At 33.6% G+C, this 19,706-nt stretch overlaps 1 protein-coding gene and 1 long non-coding RNA gene across 5 annotated transcripts in view; one reads left to right on the top strand and one right to left on the bottom strand.

The window, feature by feature from the left end:
• LOC114336520 (ADAMTS-like protein 1) overlaps positions 1-19,706 on the bottom strand; it is a 1,384,970-nt gene that overhangs the window by 358,926 nt on the left and 1,006,338 nt on the right. The window lies entirely within an intron of this gene.
• On the top strand, positions 2,342-6,005 carry LOC126887470 (uncharacterized). Of its 2 annotated transcripts, none has more exons than XR_007699074.1 (3): positions 2,342-3,259; positions 3,341-3,494; positions 5,110-6,005. It is a non-coding gene; the product is annotated as an uncharacterized LOC126887470 (long non-coding RNA). The 2 variants fall into 2 exon arrangements; XR_007699073.1 differs by having other exon boundaries at positions 2,344-2,786; positions 5,110-6,003.

Genomic DNA, 19,706 nt, shown 5'->3' with positions numbered 1-19,706 from the left:
CAATAAATAAAAAAATATGGCATTAATAAACCATTGCTGTTGTGCTTATTTTTTATACAGGGAGTTAAACTTTTTACGATTTTCATACAAAATTGGTTATAACTTTTTAAATATCCTGCATAACATTACAAACCTTTATATTTTTGTGATGGAGAAGTTAACAGGATTTTGAATATAAAATAAAATATAGGGTGTTCCATTTAAAAAAACAAAAGTTAGGTCTGCCACTGTGTTATCGAAGACCCTGTAACATTCTAACTAATTTTGTAATGTGAAGCTCAAAGGTGGCTAAAATTTTTGTTATTAACTTTTATTGCTATCTATTACTATGGCGGAGCTATTGAGCTTTACCCTACTTATCAATCACCCTGTAGATAATCTCTCGTAAAATAATTTTCAAGTATATTCCTATTTAAAACACTTTATTTTTTAATTAATCTGGAGAAATCAGGCAGCAATTTGTAACTGGTGTTATCATTTGTTATTTACTTGTAAAGAAACAACGTCAAAAACTTATTTACCATCTGAACATGCCTTTATTTATTTTTGTTTGATGAGCTCTCATCAAACGAGACTGAAAGTCTCATTCTATCTAAACTACCCCACATCCAATACTATTTCTTTGATCTCCGAATCCATACAGAGAAAGGCGGTAGTGCACCAAATGTTGCCTTTTTCAGGTCTCTTTATATTTCAGACAAAATGGGGATCTTACTTATTTCTACACAACGAAAAACGATTGAGACGAGAGCAGTTCAATTTTTGAGGTTTCTGTATTTCCCAAAATAACACTTCAATAAAATGTCACATTGATTTTACCATTAGGATAAATTTTACCTCGCGTTGCAGAATATGTTTTACTTAGCTCTTCAAAAGTTATTGGAAAATTGAAAATGCTGAAGTAGATATATGCTTATTTGGTAAATTTATTTTGAAAACGGTTTGATAACGGTAAATTTTTAAATTAGTAATATTACGATATAAACGGTAGTTTATATTTTTGATATGAATGGAAGAAATTGAATTTGTTTTTAACAAAGTCTAGTGTTTAATTATCTATCTGTAAAGGCGCATTTATACGTGGATGAATAAATTAGAACCGACCTTTCCGTCCCTTCTTTTTGTTTTTGTTAATTTCTTCTGCAAGTATTTCGGATAATTCTCCATATATTTTTAATAATATACACTAACCGGCACAAAATTCCGCTACCCAAAATTTTTTATTAAGTTTGATAACTTATAACTTTGTAACCTCGGAAACCTTTTTTTGGATGGTGCTAGAAAGGTCACCAATGGAGACACTACGACGGGAGCCATATGGTAGATGGAAAGCGAGTCGTGGGTTCGAAACTAGCTTTTGAAACGTGGAAGGGAGTCAATAGAAGAAATAGGTAAAAATAAGACAAGAGAAGGTAGCTTAGAGAAGAGAGAGAAACAGATAAAAAGATAGATAGGTAAAGTTACCTAAGATAAGAGAAGAGATACAGGGCGCCACTTAACTTTTTGGGGTTGAAAAGGGAAAATTAAGAAACCTTAGAAACGAAAACAGGTAAGTAAGGAAAGATAATGAGGTTCTGAGACCAAATTCAAGAAAAGATATAGACAGTTAATTAGTAAATATTTAGCGGTAATTTATTATCAGGGAATTTATTATGAGTAGATAAATAAAACTAGTAAAATAAATAAAAGACAATATATTAAACAAACGGCCCACCAGAAGGGTAAGTCCAAAAAAAACACAAGAAATAAAGAGAAAACAATGTATATACCCCCATCAAAACTGCACCAACAATTAATGTGTTGTGGTGTACAGTTAGAAATAAACAAAAATTATGATGGAATAAATACAAGTTGTAACAAGAATTATACTTGGCAACCCTGCCGACCGAGTGACGTAGGTTCTCCCAACGGCTGACAGCTGACATGGCGGAGACTGCTTCAAGAGTGCCTGATTGTACTCCAAGCCATTGAACTATTAGTTTTAATAATGTAGTTTGTTTCTATTTCTTTCGGTGATTATACCGCTCACAGTAAAGTTTGTGCTTATTATTATTCAACCCCGATGTGCAAGGTGCTTCCCATTATTTACAGCTGAAGTTTGAGTACGAGCAAAACCCCTATAATATATCCTAACTCTCACACCCTAAACCCTCATCCCCTTATATTGGCGTCCCAACTTTGTGGCTAGGAATTATAGACATTGTTTCGTAAGTGTTAAAGTGCTTTTTAATACCAGAATTTCGCTGTAAGTAGTATTTTAAAATCAATAACCCTACTTTTTCATATCGTGGCGTGGCATGTATTTTGCGCCGATTTTCATGTTTCACCGGTACCCTAACAACACACAACATTCCAGGAATGTACTACCAAAGTTCTATCAATATTTGAATGTCCTGGACATTTAGGGAACATTCGGTGAACATCTGATTAAATTATTCGTGGAATGTTACCATAAGACATTCTGTGAACATACTACCAATGTTCCTGTTCATTTTCAAATTCACGGCGCATGTATTTGTGCATGGTGCTTAGAGAGGGCATCACGTGACTAAAAACGACCAATGACCTCACTTCAGACTTCGGTTCGGCCATCTTGACATGCATCTTGGCCTTGGCCACCTTGCCGTGCGTGATCGTTGTTTGTTTTTATTTGTGCTTTTTAAGAATATTTTTTAATTCGGATACTTTTATAATAACTTTAATAGTATTATTAATATAGTGCATAAAATCAGTTGGAGTAGCAGAAGCAATGTAGATAAAAAATCTGCAGGAATAATGTTTCAAAGGTTAGTATATGCAAATATGTAAACAAAGGCATGCCCCTATTTCAGAAAATATCCATTTATTATTTTAATAATTGCGAATAAGCCACAAACTTGCTTATTCCTAACTAAAATAGTAAATAGAGGTAATAACAAACGGATTATTTGTAAAATTAAAATTTTTTTTGCGTTTTTGCTAATGTATGCGTTTATAAACAGGATGGTAGACCACACACTATAATAGTACCAACTAATGAATACACAGTATGAATAGTACAGTCGGTTCGCTAAACTTAGTCTCAGACACAACTGGCTAGTGATTTTAGTAAATAATTTTGACAATTTGGTAAAATTGGCAAAAAAATAACTAAATAGTTAGTAATTTTGGCAAAAATGGCCAAAAACAAAAAAATTACCTACTAAAATCACTAGCCAGTTGTGGCTAGGGAAACGACTATACTAATAAACAATTTCTAAGCTGCTTTTTATAATATTTTGTGAGTTCATTAATCATATTTTTTATTTAAAACTAAAATTTGTTAATAATGCTCAGTAATGCATATATTTTGTATTTTTAGCTTTCCAGAAGATCCTGCGAAGAAGGCATGAAGTATTGATCAGATTTGTTAATAGAGCAGTATGTTCAAAACATTTTTTAGAAAAAGATATTGACAGAACTTCACTTTCAACCGTTTGAGAGACTGTGCTGTTCCAATAGCTTATATCACACAGGTAATATGCTTAACCCAATTAATAATACAATTACAATATACAGTTGGAAAAATTAAAGAATAGGGCTTTTCATTTACAGTCATTTGTTTCGAGCTACTGTCATATGTCGTATAATCCGTGTTGTATTAATATTATACACAGATTATATAACATATGACAGAAGCTTGAAACAAATGACAATCGATGAAAAGCAATATAGGGCTTTGTTCATTGTCATTTGTTTCGAGCTTCTGTCATGTGTCACATATATTAATATATCTACGTCATACATCTTTGGTTTGTATCATTGATTATATCAATAACGTATGACGTAGATATATTAATATTATGTGACACATGACAGAAGCTCGAAACAAATGACTGAATGAAAAACCCTATAACCATGAACGATCACATCAATCACTTATTTTGTATAGGGCTTTTCATTCACAGTCATTTGTTTCGAGCTTCTGTCATGTGTCACACAATATTACTATATCTATGTCATAAGTTATTGGCATATACCAATGATACAAACCAAAGACGTATGACGTAGATATATTAATATTATGTGACACATGACAGAAGCTCGAAACAAATGACAGTTGATGAAAAGCCCTATTTGCTGTCTTTTTCTATAAATCACAAACGTTTGTTACCTATAGAAAAAGATCATCATCATTGGCTCGACAGCCCTTTCTGGGTCTTGGCCTGTTCCAGGATTCTTCTCCACTCTGATCTGTTTCGTGCTTTTTTTCTCCAGTTTTTTATTTTTAATGTTTTTATATAATTTTCTATTTGTTCTAAAATAGAAAAAGATAGCAAATACAAAATAAGTGATTGATGTGATCGTTCATGGGTATAGGGCTTTTCATTCACAGTCATTTGTTTCGAGCTTTTGTCATGTGGCACACAATATTAATATATCTACGACATATGTTATTGGTATATACAATAATAGATACAAACCAAAGACATATGACGTAGATATATTAATATTATGTGACACATGACAGAAGCTCGAAACAAATGACAATTGATGAAAAGCCCTATTCTTTCATTTTTCCAACTGTAGATACCATTGTTCTTCATTATCTACATCAGAGATCTAAGTTGACATTGTTGCCCAATTACAAAAAATTTTTGAATTCATTTTAAGTCCAATATATCACATAATTATTGCGAAGTAGATTATACAAGAAAACAGATTAATATTGAATGCAAATAAATGAAAACATCAGAAATAGAAAACAAGAATTAAGTTATAATCTTAAGTTAAAGTAAATAATAAAAACAATAAATATAATAAAACAAAATACTTATTAGTTTGTGAAAAAGCTATTTCTTTGTGGCATTTTTGTAATTATTGTAACTATTTTAATGGGGAAATAAGCCAGAATTTACTTGAAAAAATAACTTTATTATGGTTTCTACTTCCACATCGGACGTCGTTGTCAAAATACAAAATGTTTTATTATTTTCTTTATTAAATATTATTTATTATTTATCTAAATATTATTTAATTTATTATTTATTTTATTATTATTATTATATGCATATTATTACCTGTAAATATTTCTTCTGATTGTTAATTGTAAAGGATAGAAAAATTACCATTTATTTTATTTTCTTTTAGAATCAGCTGAGAGAAGTGGTCTACAAAAAACCAGGAAGGAAATGGAATATGTGGCTATGAAAGGCAAAAGAAAGGTTTACAAAGCAAATGTGACACATTTTTTTATAGGAATATCAGTAAATTACATTAAAAAAATGTATGAAAAGATTTTTTGCAATAAAAATGTTTATATTTATCAAGGATGCATTATTTGGTATGGCCACATATCGTCAGTGATGTGACAATACCTCCTATCTGTTTTTTCATGAGATTTGTAAGATAGACTAAAAACTTGTTTGGGCCACCTCCTGTTTTCATATATTTTTTGACTTGTTTTGCAGTAAATTTAACTATCTATTTACTACAAAACAAGCCAGAACTTACGTATGCAAACAGGAGGTGACCTTAAAAAATGTTTTTCGTCTCCTGCAAACCTCATGAAAAAAGATATAGGAGGTATTGTCACAGCACTGACGATATATTTCAGAGAATGTCTAAAAAATATACTGTGAATGTTCAAAGAACGTTCGTAGACATTCATGGAATGTTCCAACAAGACATTTCGTCTAAAAAATATACTGTGAATGTCCAAAGAACATTCATGGAATGTTCCAACATTCATGGAATGTCCCAACAAGACATTCAGTCTAAAAAATATACTGTGAATGTCCAAAGAACATTCATGGAATGTTCCAACAAGACATTCAGTCTAAAACATATACTGTGAATGTCCAAAGAACATTCGTAGACATTCATGGAATGTTCCAACAGAACATTCTAAGAATATTTAAAATGCTGACACAGCACATTCCAGGGACTTTCCAGGGACATTCGTGTGCATTTGGGGACATTCCAGGAATGTTTGGAATGTCCTGTGAGTACATTCTAGGAACATTCATGGAATGTTTTGTGTTATTAGGGTATATATCGATTTTGCATGCACGATCTGAGTACGGGGAATCGATTTCGTATTTCGATTATTCGAATTGATGTTCGCTTACTTGTCGTTCTGCGCGGTGTTGCCTATGTCTAACACTGTTTCGTAGCTCTTCAAATTTTTTCAACATTTTGTTGCCAAATTTAAAATTTTACCGAATTTGCTCGGATTTTAAATTAAAATATAATTATATACCTTTTTCAATAAAATAACTTTATTGCATATAATTGTATAACTTTTCAATAAAATAACTTTATTGCATATAATTATATAACTTTTCAATAAAATAACTTTATTGCATATAATTATATACTTTTTCAATAAAATAACTTTATTGCATGTAATTATATTACGATTTCTCAATAAAATAACTTTTATTGCATATACATATAACTATCTAATTTTTACAATAAAATCACTTTTATTGCCTGTGTCTGTTACACATTTAGTAATATTTGGTTATCTGCTATACTTTGTAAAATGTCAAAAGGTAATTCAAAAAATCCTACAGCAGGGGAATGTTCTGCTCCCGCTATGGTAACAATGTCACAAGATCAATTTAATTCATTACTTTCGGTATTTGCTAATTCTAACAAACAAGTATCTGAAGATATTCTGGTACAAATCAGAGACCTTAATAGAACTCCTACACATACGTCAGGAGGAAACTTCGTTAAATGTACTGCTCGCTTTGATGGTACTGTTAACGCTGATGTTGAAGCTTTTCTCGACAATGTGATCACTTTTAAGGACTGTTCCCAAATAAGTGATGAAAATGCTCTTCGTGGTTTATCCATGCTTCTTAATGCTAGTGCTGCTACATGGTGGCAAGGTGTCAAAAATACCATTCTCACATGGGAAGACGCTGTACAAGCCTTGAGAGATGCCTATTCGAGAAAACTTCCTCCTCATTTAATATTTCGAGAATTATTCTCGCGTGAACAAAATTCTAAGGAACCTACCGAACTGTTTGTTTCTCGTATTCGAGCTTTGCTCGCACAATTACCTTATACCCTAACCGAAGAGGTTCAGTTGGATATGGTTTATGGCTTAATGGCACGTAAAATACGAAAAAGGTTACCAAGGAATAAATTTCGAGACTTTAAGGAACTTTTAAGGGAATCTCGAGAAATCGAAGCATCCTTAAAGGAAGGTTTAGTTGCTACCGACTCTAATCAACGACAAAAACCTCAATCGAATGAAGAAAAGGATTCTGTCAAACCAAAATTCAGACCAAAGTGTACATTTTGTAAAATTTTTGGCCATACTCAGCCAGAATGCAGAAAATTTAAGCAATCTAATTCTAATGATTCAGTTAGCACCTCTGTACCTCCTAGTCGTCCAAATACGAATCCTAGCACTTCAAATACACCTTCTCAACGTTCTTCCAGTGTAGTTTGTTACGGTTGCAATACTCCTGGTTATGTTCGCACAAATTGTCCTAACTGTAAAATTTCTGTAAATCCTATTACCACAGAAGCAGCTTCTTCTGTAGAGCTTCTTTTAGCAGAAACTGACAATTTGAATAATCGTCCCCTCTTACCAATAAGTGTCTTAGGTTTGAGTGGTTGCGCATGTGTTGATACTGGAGCTAAATGTACTATAGCTGGAATTAGACTTTACAATCATTTTTTAAACAAAGGTCTACACTATATTTCCAAGGAAATGAGTTTAGTGCTTGCTGACGGTATAAGCCGCACGGTAACAGCTCATATTTTTGAGTGTTTGGTTCTCCTATTAGATAGATCCATACCTACAACTTTTGTGGCATTTCCTGAACACACATCAGCTAAAACTCTTCTTGGCATAGACTTCTTAAAAAATGCTGATATTATTATTAATATCTCTCGAATGAAATTCTCATTTGCTGATTCTCCTGATATTCAACATAAACTATTACGGGAACCTAACTCCTGCAATGCTTCAATTAATCTTCTTGAACTTACTCTACGACAGGACGAAGCTTCACAGTTAAATACTTCTGAGCGTAGTACTTTACAGTGCTTGATAAATCAGTACGGTGACGTTTTTATGGAACATAATGAACCTACACCATTTGCTGAGCATTGTATTAATTTAACCAGTGATATTCCAATCGCTGTGCCCCCTTATAGGACAACACCTCAGAAAGCAGAGATACTCAAAAATGAAATCCATCATTTATTGGAAATGGAAATCATTGATGAAAGCGACTCAGCGTATGCTGCACCAACTGTACTCGTTCCTAAAAAAGACGGTACCTTTCGCATGTGCGTTGATTACAGACGCCTCAACGAAATAACTGTACCAGATAGATATCCTCTACCGAGGATGGACGATCTGTTGCATGCCACCACACAGACACTATTTATGACAACACTAGATCTGAAAAGCGGCTACCATCAAATAAGTGTTCGTCCATCAGATCGAGATAAAACTTCTTTTATTACCCCTTTTGGTATTTTTAGATTTAATCGTATGCCTTTTGGTCTACGAAACGCGCCTGCTACTTTTCAAAGGCTTATTGACCGTTTTCGTAGCGGATTACCAAGTATTACTATTTTGGCATATTTAGATGATATTATTATTTTATCTAGCTCATTTGAAAATCATATCAATGATCTAGCTAGTGTGTTTCAAAAATTACAAGTATTCAAACTGTGTGTAAATAGAGCAAAATGTACTTTTGTGTGCTCTTCAGTAAAGTATTTAGGACACCTTCTTACGCCCAATGGGATCGCTCCTGATCCAGGGAAGATATCAGCAATTGCTGAAATGCCTATTCCACGCAATTCTAAACATGCTTTGTCATTTTTGAAAACTTGTAATGCACTTGGCGCATGTCTCCTCCAGGGGGAGGAAGAAAATGAAAAGACAATCCAAAGAATTGCTCTTCGTTATTACTGGCCTACCATTAGGCGAGATGTTGTAAAGCATATAAAGAAATGCATCGACTGCCAAAGGTATAAACCTTTGAATCTAAAACCAGCAGGTCTATTTCAAACTCCTGTGTTGGCACAACGCTTTGAATGCGTTGCAATTGATTTAGTGGGTCCACTACCTGTGACTGAAAAGGGAAACAGATGGATTTTTGCAGTGGAAGATACTTCCACGAAATGGATAGAAATATTCCCGTTAAAACAAGCTACTGCGGAGGAGTGCACAAAGGTACTAATAAGTGAAATATGTTTACGATACGGCACCCCTCGTAGAATAATAAGTGACAACGGACCCCAATTCGTTAGTAAAATAATGCAGCAGTTTACATACTGCCTAGGTATTCAGCAATCACTCATTCCTGTTTATCACCCTGCCTCAAATCCGGAGGAACGTAAAAATCGAGATCTTAAAATTCAGATTTCCATTTTAGTTCAAAGAGACCATACTAAATGGGATGAAGTGCTACCCAGTATACGTTTTTCTATGAATACTGTACCAAATTTAGCTACCGGTTATTCCCCGGCCTATTTGAACTTTGCACGTGAGCTACGTACGCCCACAGATGTGCATAAAGACTTACGAGCTATTATCGCGAGTGAAACGGTTATTCCTGAGATAACACCTTACTTGCGCAGGCATACTGACATTTTATTAAGTGCGCGAGAAAATAATGAGTTACGCCAAGACTCTTCGAAATTGTATGCAGATAAACATTTTCGCGAAACCGTTGTGTTTAACAAGGGACAGAAAGTTCTAGTAAAGACTCACATCCTTAGTAAAAGTGATGCAGGACTGTCTTCTAAATTTGCGCCTCGTCGCGATGGCCCATACCTTATCCTTAACCAACTTTCTCCCACCTCGTACGAGTTAGCAACTCTAACGCACCCAGATGTATCGATCGGAAAATACCACGTGTCTGCTCTCCATCCTTTTGTGGAAGATGATTCCGATTCGCCTGTAACTCCTCTACATGAGTTACGTAGTAGAGGTCGACCTTCAACCACGTTGCAGAAAGATGTCGCAGCCAAAAGCAGAGGGGCTATCCCTAAACGACATCCTAAGACAACGCAGCAATCTACAGGTTCTGGTGTACCTGTAACCACAACCAGCGACTCCAGTAGTACCTCGTTGCCTACGCAGATTGATTGTTCCATACAGAGACCCAGACGTTCCAAGCGCCCTCCTAAGCGCTATCAAGATGCTCATGTATGATGACCGAGGTCTGTTCCAAGCCCTCGCTAATAACCAGTTATTCCGTTTTGTATCAGCCATATTCTACGCCTGATCCAAAGGGGGAGGATGTAACAAGAATTATACTTGGCAACCCTGCCGACCGAGTGACGTAGGTTCTCCCAACGGCTGACAGCTGACATGGCGGAGACTGCTTCAAGAGTGCCTGATTGTACTCCAAGCCATTGAACTATTAGTTTTAATAATGTAGTTTGTTTCTATTTCTTTCGGTGATTATACCGCTCACAGTAAAGTTTGTGCTTATTATTATTCAACCCCGATGTGCAAGGTGCTTCCCATTATTTACAGCTGAAGTTTGAGTACGAGCAAAACCCCTATAATATATCCTAACTCTCACACCCTAAACCCTCATCCCCTTATAAAGTAACATATTATAACAAAAACATGCACAATTAAAAACACAGTAAAGAGAGCCTGGTTATGAATTAAAAAAACAAATCAAGCATCTATAATGAGAAATCTCTCTTTACTGGTTTAGGGCTTATCTCGAGATAACGGATATGGTAACCTTAATGATTGATAGAAAATATAACGTACAAAGATATAATAAAATTGAATGCAAAGCATACAAAGTTAACAAACGTTTACTGTTCAAAAATCAAAAACCACCCCGCACTTGGTTTCATAAACAATAAGCCAATCGCACAGCTACTAACGAATTAGTGAATGTTTGTACTTGGTTTTGATAATGAAAAGTTTTACTAATGAATAAAAAATTGTATTGATGAAATCGCTGTTGAGATTCATCTGAGGTTAGCCTTAACCACAGATGAAGATATGTTGAGGTAGATAGCCCTTAGATTGCTCTATTTTTGGAAATAGTTTTAGGTAGGATTATTAAGACACTTACAGTTGCTCTGCCTCTTAATCTGCACTGACTCTATATTATTTACTTTACCTAGTAAGCAAACACTGAAGTTATTTGGTAATTGAATCTAAGCGGATGTCAGATCCAATTACAGATACGATACGAGAGTGAATATCACTCAGATAAGATATATTGTAGGTAAGGTAGATGGTAGATAAGGTATTAGATACTAGACAGACGTCTGTACCCCACGATACTCAGCCACCAAGTCCTCTTCGCAATCTTTGCGATCTTTTTTTCAAAAAAAAGTGGGAGTATATCCCCTCTCAAAAAAATTGCATTTCTCAAAAGGAACCGACCTATTTGCGTTTTTAAGTAAAGTAACGTTATTTGAGTTGTAAAGTGTTAAAAAAATAGATCCTTTGAAATAGGGTCGCGCTTCAAACAGACCGCAAGAGGAAGCAACGAACCTAACGGGGGTTTTCGAAAGGGAAAGTTAATTGAAATATTACCGAAACCGAAAGTAACCATAAAACATTGCAATACCCTGGCCGCTTTGAATAAAGTGACATACCTAACGGAATGTAGGTAGTAAACTTTGGAGAGGTTTCTTAACGGAAACTTACTGTTCTCATACTAACAGATAACAATAACACCATAAATAAGATGCTTTGGGTCTATTTCCAAAACATTGTGTACCGGCAAAAATGCAATAAAAAAATGGTCCCGTTTATAATAATGGGCTCCAGTTATTTGCGTTGGTCATACCGACACGAATTGTGCCAGTACCGTTATGATAGCCAATTTTAGCTAAGGGTAGTTATTTACGGAAACGGCCATAGGCGTACCCGTAATGAGTACTAGTGGGTTTAAAATTTAATCCAACGGGTACATTAATTATTAACTAATTCTATTATATAAAAAAATGTTACAACTTTATTATTTGTACTCCGATTTTCACGATTCTTGCACCAGTTTGTAGGTACGTGTATTGATATCGTTTGGTATTATTCCGGTAACACAAAAACTTTTCTTGCATTGCATTATACGGGGGCGAATGGAAGTGTTGTATTTCCTCATTATTTTAAAACATTCTGTGGAAAAATGGAAGGGCTGGATTTGTTTCACAGTCCTGTCATATTATCCCGGAGGCATCACTAAAATTTTGTTTTTTGAATTATCCGAATATATCTTTTCTTGAAGGACATGTACCATTTTTTGTAAATAAAATCACTGATTGACACATAAAATAGAGGTTGGATTGATAAGATTAGAATGGCACGCATAAGGCCTAGATCTTAATCCTATAGAGTATTTATGAGATGAATTAAAAAAAGCTATTCGCCGTCATCCTAGGTCTCCAGAAAATTTGGTACGGTTATGGCCTGGTAGAGGAATATCGGGCAATTCCCCAGGCAAGGATAACACATGTTTATTCGATGCTAAACAGATTGCGAGCAGTCGTTGCTGCAAGAGGTGGACATACCCGCTATTGAAATGTTTGGTTTTGTTGTTAATTTTGTTTTGTTTTGTTAATTTTAGTGAGTTTGTTATTTTTAATTAAAAAAACCTTCAAATCAGTGTTTTTATTTACACTCTTACAAGAAAAGAGATATTTGGATAATTCAAAAAACAAAACCGTAGTGATACTTCCAGAATAATACAAAAAGAGTATGAAACAAAATCAGCCCTCAAAATTTTTCCACAGAATTTTTTAAAGTTAAGAGAACATACAACGCTTCCATTCACTCCCGTATAATGCCATCTAAGCAAAACATTTTTGTTACCGTAATAATACCAAACGACATCAATACATGTACCTACAAACTGATGCAAGAATCTGGAAAATCGGAGTAGAAATAATAAAGTTATATATCTTACTTAATCAAAAATTTTGGGTGGCGGAATTTTGTGCCGGTGAGTGTATAATTCCGCACTGTTGCACGCGTGTTCTCCGGCCATGTTTAATGGCCGGAAAAAGCAAGTTACTTCATTTAGTAACTTGCTTTAGCTACTTGACACGTGTAAATTCGCCTTAAAGGCCGGTATACATAGTCCAGAAAGCCACTGCGCATCCGCTAGAAAAAATATTCCGATTGGGATTTTTTGCACAATCTTACTCAAAAAGGACCCCTTTTAACAAATTTGCATGTTGCCAGGACCAAAAGTGGGTCTAAAATTTTTTAAACGTTTTTTTTTGGTTTTTCCTAAAATTATTTTTTTTGCATGCAACAAAGTTTTTTTAGGTTTTTTGGATCATTCCAAATAGAAAAGGTTTTTAGTGACTTTTCTGTAATGTTGACAGTTTTTGACATATAAGCGATTAAAAATTGAAAAATTGCGAAATCGGCCATTTTTAACCCTCAAAAACTATGTGAAAAACTGAAAATTTGAATGTTGCCAAGGTAGGTAGATATTTTCTAAACATCGATTGATGAAATCCCGAAGAGTTTTTTGCAATACAATATTCAAAACTCCTTTGTTTTTTAATTGCTAATCAAGCGTGCGCGACACTATTTTCCACCGTTGTATGTGTATACAGTATGGTGCAAATGAAAGGAATAAATTCGTTATATCGTAAACCGGCGACTTTAAGGAAAAATCCCGAAACAGGTCGATTTTTATTTTTGTTATGATATTGTGGCATATATCGTATACTAGTGACGTCATCCATCTGGGCGTGATGACGTAATCGATGATTTTTTTAAATGAGAATAGGGGTCGTGTGCTAGCTCATTTGAAAGGTTCTTCAATTCTCTATTCAGTAATATAAATATTTACATCATTATTTATACAGGGTGTCCAAAAAAGTTTTATTAAATTAAATTATTTGACAAAAGAAGAAGAATGTATGTAATTTATTTAATTAAAAATGCAATTTACTGCTTTTACAAATCAGAAAACAAAGTTTATTTCACAAATAAACATTTCTTTCCGCTTAAATTAAATGTTCAAACTTCCAAGAGGCAGGTGGTTGGCGGGAGCTGGCTTGATCATTGAATTTAATCGAACAGAAATGTTTATTTGTGAAATAAACATTTTTTAGTTTTCGGGTAACAGTGAAATATATTTTGAATTAAATAAATTACATACATTCTTCTTTTTTTTCAAATAATTTAACTAAAATTTTTTTTGGACACCCTGTATATATAATTATGTTAATGTTTATATTACTGAATAGAGAATTGAAGAACCTTTCAAATGAATTCACACACGACCCCTTTTCTCATTTAAAAAAGTCATTGATTACGTCGTCACGCCCAGGTGGATGATGTCACTAGTACACCATATATGCCACAATATCATAACTAAAAAATAAAAATCGACCTGTTTCGGGATTTTTCTTTAAAGTCGCCGGTTTACGAAATAACGAATTTATTTCTTTCATTTGCACCATACTGTATACACATGCAACGGTGGAAAATTGTGTCGCCCACGCTTGATTAGCAATTAAAAAACAAAGGAGTTTTGAATATTCTGTTGCAAAAAGTTCTTCGGGATTTCATCAATTGATGTTTAAAGAATATCTACAGTTGAGTCCGCGAGTCTTTACCCGTGCGTCATCACTTAAAGCATACGAAATAAGTCGGAAATCTATTTCACGCAACAACTGACACAAAGTGGCTACTGTTCCGATTACGGGTTTTATTATAAAATTTGACGTTATCAAATATATAGAATGTCAAATGTAAGTTTTGCTTCAAAATTTTTGCGCAGAATTACAGCTACATTTGAAGTAGCTTAATAAATTCTTTTATTATTATTGATTAATAAATAAATAAACAATTTATAAAAAAATCCAATAACATATTTTATTTTTGTTATTTTATTCACTTTGACGGAAATCTAAACACAGTCATTTCTTTACTGTGTGAATGACGTTGGCTTTGTATGTTTTAAGTATTAATTGCCTAAATATAATTATTTACCTTAAAATTTCAAAGCCCAATATAAAATTAGTTGTGAAAACAACTGTTTGTGTAATATAAAGAAACTTCAAAACGCAAACATTCGACAAAAACCGCAAAAAGTTCAACTGACTGACAGCCACAAAATTAAACAAATCAGAAACGTCAAACAAATTGTGCTTAAAATATGAAAACATACCGAATCGTCTTTTTTTGTACCTATCTCTTTTCAATGCACTGAGTCTAGATGGTTCATAAAAATAACATGTGTTGTTACTTAATAACAAACGGCAGCTGGTTTGTCATGAGTTTCATGCATGGAAGAGAATGATGCAAGATAAAAAGTATCTCGCCAGTTATTAATGACGCACGGGTAAAGATTCGCGGACTCAACTGTACCTACCTTCTTCTTCTTTGATTGCCTCTCCTATCGGAGATTGGATATCATTAGGGCGATTCTAATTTTATTTATTGCTGTTTTGAACAATTCGTTAGTGGTACCTACTATAAAAATAGCCGATTTCGCAATTTTTTAATTTTTAATCGCTTATATGTCAAAATCTATCAACATTAGCGAAAAGTCACTAAAGACCTTTTCTGTTTGGAATGATCCAAAAAACCTAAAAAAACTTTGCTCCATACAAAAAAAATAATTTTAGGAAAAAAACAAAAAAAAAACGTTTAAAAAATGTTTGACCCACTTTTGGTCCTGGCAACATGCAAATTTGTTAAAAGGGGTCCTTGTTGAGTAAGATTGTGCAAAAAATCCGAATCGGAATATTTTTCCAAGCGGATGCGCCGTCGCTTTCTGGACTAACAGAAACCAGTAGGAAAACAAATCAAGTGGGCAGTATGTTACTTACATATGACTTAAGTAAACGTTTAAAAACTGCAAGTCGTTTGTGGCAAGTAACTTTCCCACTTTACTTTCTTTTCTACTGGCTTCATGTATACCGGCCCTAAGTATAAAATTAATTTTGTTATAAAGCTAAACTACATTTTAATCAAGTTTTGGATTTTACCGTTACTTGATGGAAATTCATTTTATTCAATAATGAAATACTGAAAAAATTTTTTTCAATACATTCACAAAATTTATGTATGTATAAACACGCGATGGATTTTTATTATGCGTCTACATTTTAAAGTCTTTAAAGGCCATTTTTTGCGACCTTTATATTAACCGTGTTGAAAATTTTTACTATATATCGTAAGAATCTCACAAAAAATTACCATCGTGTCTCTTCTGTCATATCCATATGTTCTCTTCTTACTTCACCCTTCTGCACCATATTCATTTTGGCTTATCAGATCTCAGCGACTAGACATGATACATGTCTTTTGGGGTACACATGAGAGTTATAAATGATATCTCTATTCTCTTATAGTTGTGGTTGTATACGACAATATTTTGTTTATACAAAATTTTAGTAAACTGAGCTAAGACCTCATAAAAAAGAGAAGGTTATAAAAAAAATATATTAAAGGATGATTTTGAAATAATTCAAGTTAAACAAGAATAAAAATCTTAAAATTCTTCTTTGGTTTCAAGTGTCATCTCGGGATGGAGTTTGGCAATCGTCACAGCTATTTGGACTTTAGAAACGGTTGTTCTGAGAAGTTCATTTAACGTACATTCGCACCATTCTCTCTAGTTGCGCAGCGACAATATTTCACGTCACCCTGTACTTCTTTTTCCTTGGATCTTTCCCTGAATAATCAATTGGAGCAAGTTGTACCTTTCTCCGCGTACAATTTGTTAGAGGTATTTCTTCAATTTTCTTGTTGTGGTTGTGTTTAAGATTTGTTCTTTATTTATCTTTTTTAGAATCTCTTTGTTTGTAACGTGTTCTGTCTATGATATTTTCAGAATTCATCGATACACCCACAGCTGAAATGATTTCAGTTTTTTATTAATGCCGCATTTAAGGTCCAAGATTCCATTCCATAAAACAAAGTTGACAAAACGTAGAACCTAGCCAACCTAACTTGTGCCGTACCTTTAAACCTCTTGTGAAGAGCTCTGTTCTCATTTTGTTAAAATTTCCTTAGCCTTTTCTATTATAATTTTACTTTCCCCTTTCCTGGAAGTAATCATTAATTTGAGGAGTTGATTATTGTTCCAAGATAATATACATACTGGTCGACTCATTCGAGATTGTTTCCGTTTATGAGAAGATTCTCGTTATTTTTTTTTTGAGTTTTAGATATTACCATAAATTTTGTCTTCTGGAAATTTATTTTTAGACCCTATTTTTGTCCATACACCGCTATTCTGGTCACCAGTTACTGAAGATTTTCAATAGTTTAGGCTAAGATGACAATGTCATCCACATATACAGGGTGTCCTAGAAAATAGTGTGTTCCTTTAAGGTATAGATATAATACACAATGTAGAACAAAAATGTCCTATACCATTTTTTCTAAAGTTAACGGTTTCCAAAAAAATTACATTGTTCTTCATATAAGCGAACTTTTATTTTCATAAAATTAACTAATCTGACATCACTATACAAGAACTGTTTGTGACTTAGGTTATTGATATCAGCAATGTAGGTCAGACAGTAGACACCTGCAAAATAGTTATACCACCCACCCTATGTGTGAAAATCAAACAAAACAAGAATTTGCTTGTTTGTTGAGGAGGAAGACAGGGTTTAATGTAAATACTTAAGGCCCATGGGGAAACTATTTTTGAATTGTGACTGTGTCTATCTTTAGATTTTGTTCACATAGTTGTCAGATTTCAATTTGCATACCAAAATGTATTTTCGTTTTTTAGCCAAACGGTTGAGTTTAGAAAAAAACGTTATAACACTTTTTGCTCTACATGGTACTTTCTACCTATACCTTTAAGGAAAACACTATTTTTGGGGACACTCTGTATAATGTTGTTGATGGGTTGGGACTCCATTTACCTTTATTTCAACTGTTTCACACTCTAGAGCTGGAATTATAATTCTTCCAAATAGGCATGTAGACCAGGGTAGAAAAATAAAAACGGGAAAAAAATCAATACAGGTATTTGAAGGTGCTAAATCGTAGGGAGTATATAGTTAATTAAAAATACATACAGAGGTACTCGTAAATCGACCTCATTTTTTTATAAAAAAATGCCAAAGTCAGAAAATATTGTTTTTTGCCTATAGCATTTTTAGTATCACATTTACCGCAAAAGTTGTATTATGAAAGTTGTGTATCACAAAAAAACGATTAATTTAAATTTTTACAAGTTAAAATCCATCAAGAATTAACCGAGATAATTGCAAAAAACCACGTTTTTTGCACTATTTTGGAAATGTTAATAACTTTTACTAAATAGGTTGTAAGGACCTTATTGTACCTTGATCATAAGGTAATTAAGTGCCTTTATTAGTTTACAAAATCTCAAGAAGATCTGTTTGTTAGTTTACAAGTTATGTTAAATGTTTATCCCAGACATCGAATGTTTAAACAATCATTGTTGCCCAAGGAGTGTTTTCAGAGCTTTTTGGCAAAGTGCAATGACTACTTAAAGACTCAAAGTAATAAGAAAATTAAAAAAAATAATATATTTGTTTTTTAAATGTTGTTAAACAAGTCGATAAAAAAATGGTAAGTTTTTTCTTAATAAACAATTATAATATCTTTGCCATTTTTTCTGATAAATAATTATAATTGGTTGTGTCAAAAATCTGGTAAAAAAATGCACATTAAAATGAAAAAAATAACTTTCTAGGACCAATAATAGCCAAGTTATACTTTTTTTTTTGAAAAATCACATCTCTATTGTTTATAAATATTAAGAGTTGAAATTTTTACAGTATGGTGATAAATATCTATATTTTATATGACAATTGATAAGCACCAAATATCTTCTATTTAAAACGAGTAATAACCCTGTAAAATCAAGTTACTCACGCTGACTGAGCTGGGACCGTGTGATATGGAAGAATGTCGGAGTTCAGTTTCTCTAGTCGAGATTTTGCTATAGAAAGTTCAATTTGGAGCGCTTGAAAAATTTTATAATATCTCAGCTTCCAGAGAACGTAGAGCCTTCAATTTTTTTTTAAATTGGGGTAACTCGACGAAAGAATAACAACTAGCTAATTTTCATTGACCGGAAAAATCGGAAAATTCTGGAAAATGGATTTTTTTATTCAACATTCTATTTACAACGTTAACAGTAATATATTTTGATAAACATTTTCATAAAATATTATAAATTTGTGAATAAATATTAAAATATAATTATGGTATCATCATCATTCTCTTTGCCTTATCCCTATGCGGGGTCGGCTTCCCTAATTGCATTTCTCCACACAATTCTATCTTGGGCCATATCAATGTTAATCCCCTTTACCAACATGTCCTGCCTTATCGTCTCCCCCCAGCTCTTCTTTGGTCTTCCTCTCCTACTCCTTCCAGGAATCTGCACTTCAGCTATTCTTCGTATTGGGTGGTTAACGTCTCGACGTTGAACATGACCAAACCATCTTAACCTATGCTCTCTCATTTTGGCATCAATTGGTGCCACACCTAGACTTCCCCTAATATACTCATTTCTAATTTTATCCTTCTTTGTCACTCCACTCATCCATCTAAGCATTCTCATTTCCGCCACATGCATTCGTTGTTCCTCTTTCTTTTTCACTGCCCAACATTCAGTTCCGTACATCATAGCTGGTCTTATGGCTGTTTTATAGAATTTTCCCTTCAGCTTCATTGGAATTTTTCTGTCACACAACACACCACTCGCTTCTTTCCACTTCATCCATCCAGCCCTAATTCTACTGCATGCATCTCCATCTATTTC

The sequence above is a fragment of the Diabrotica virgifera genome, chromosome 6 (assembly GCF_917563875.1).
Source record: "Diabrotica virgifera virgifera chromosome 6, PGI_DIABVI_V3a".
NCBI lineage: Eukaryota > Metazoa > Arthropoda > Insecta > Coleoptera > Chrysomelidae > Diabrotica > Diabrotica virgifera.
The sequence above is the reverse complement of the archived record's forward strand: the minus strand, read 5'-3'. Positions and strand labels throughout refer to the sequence as shown.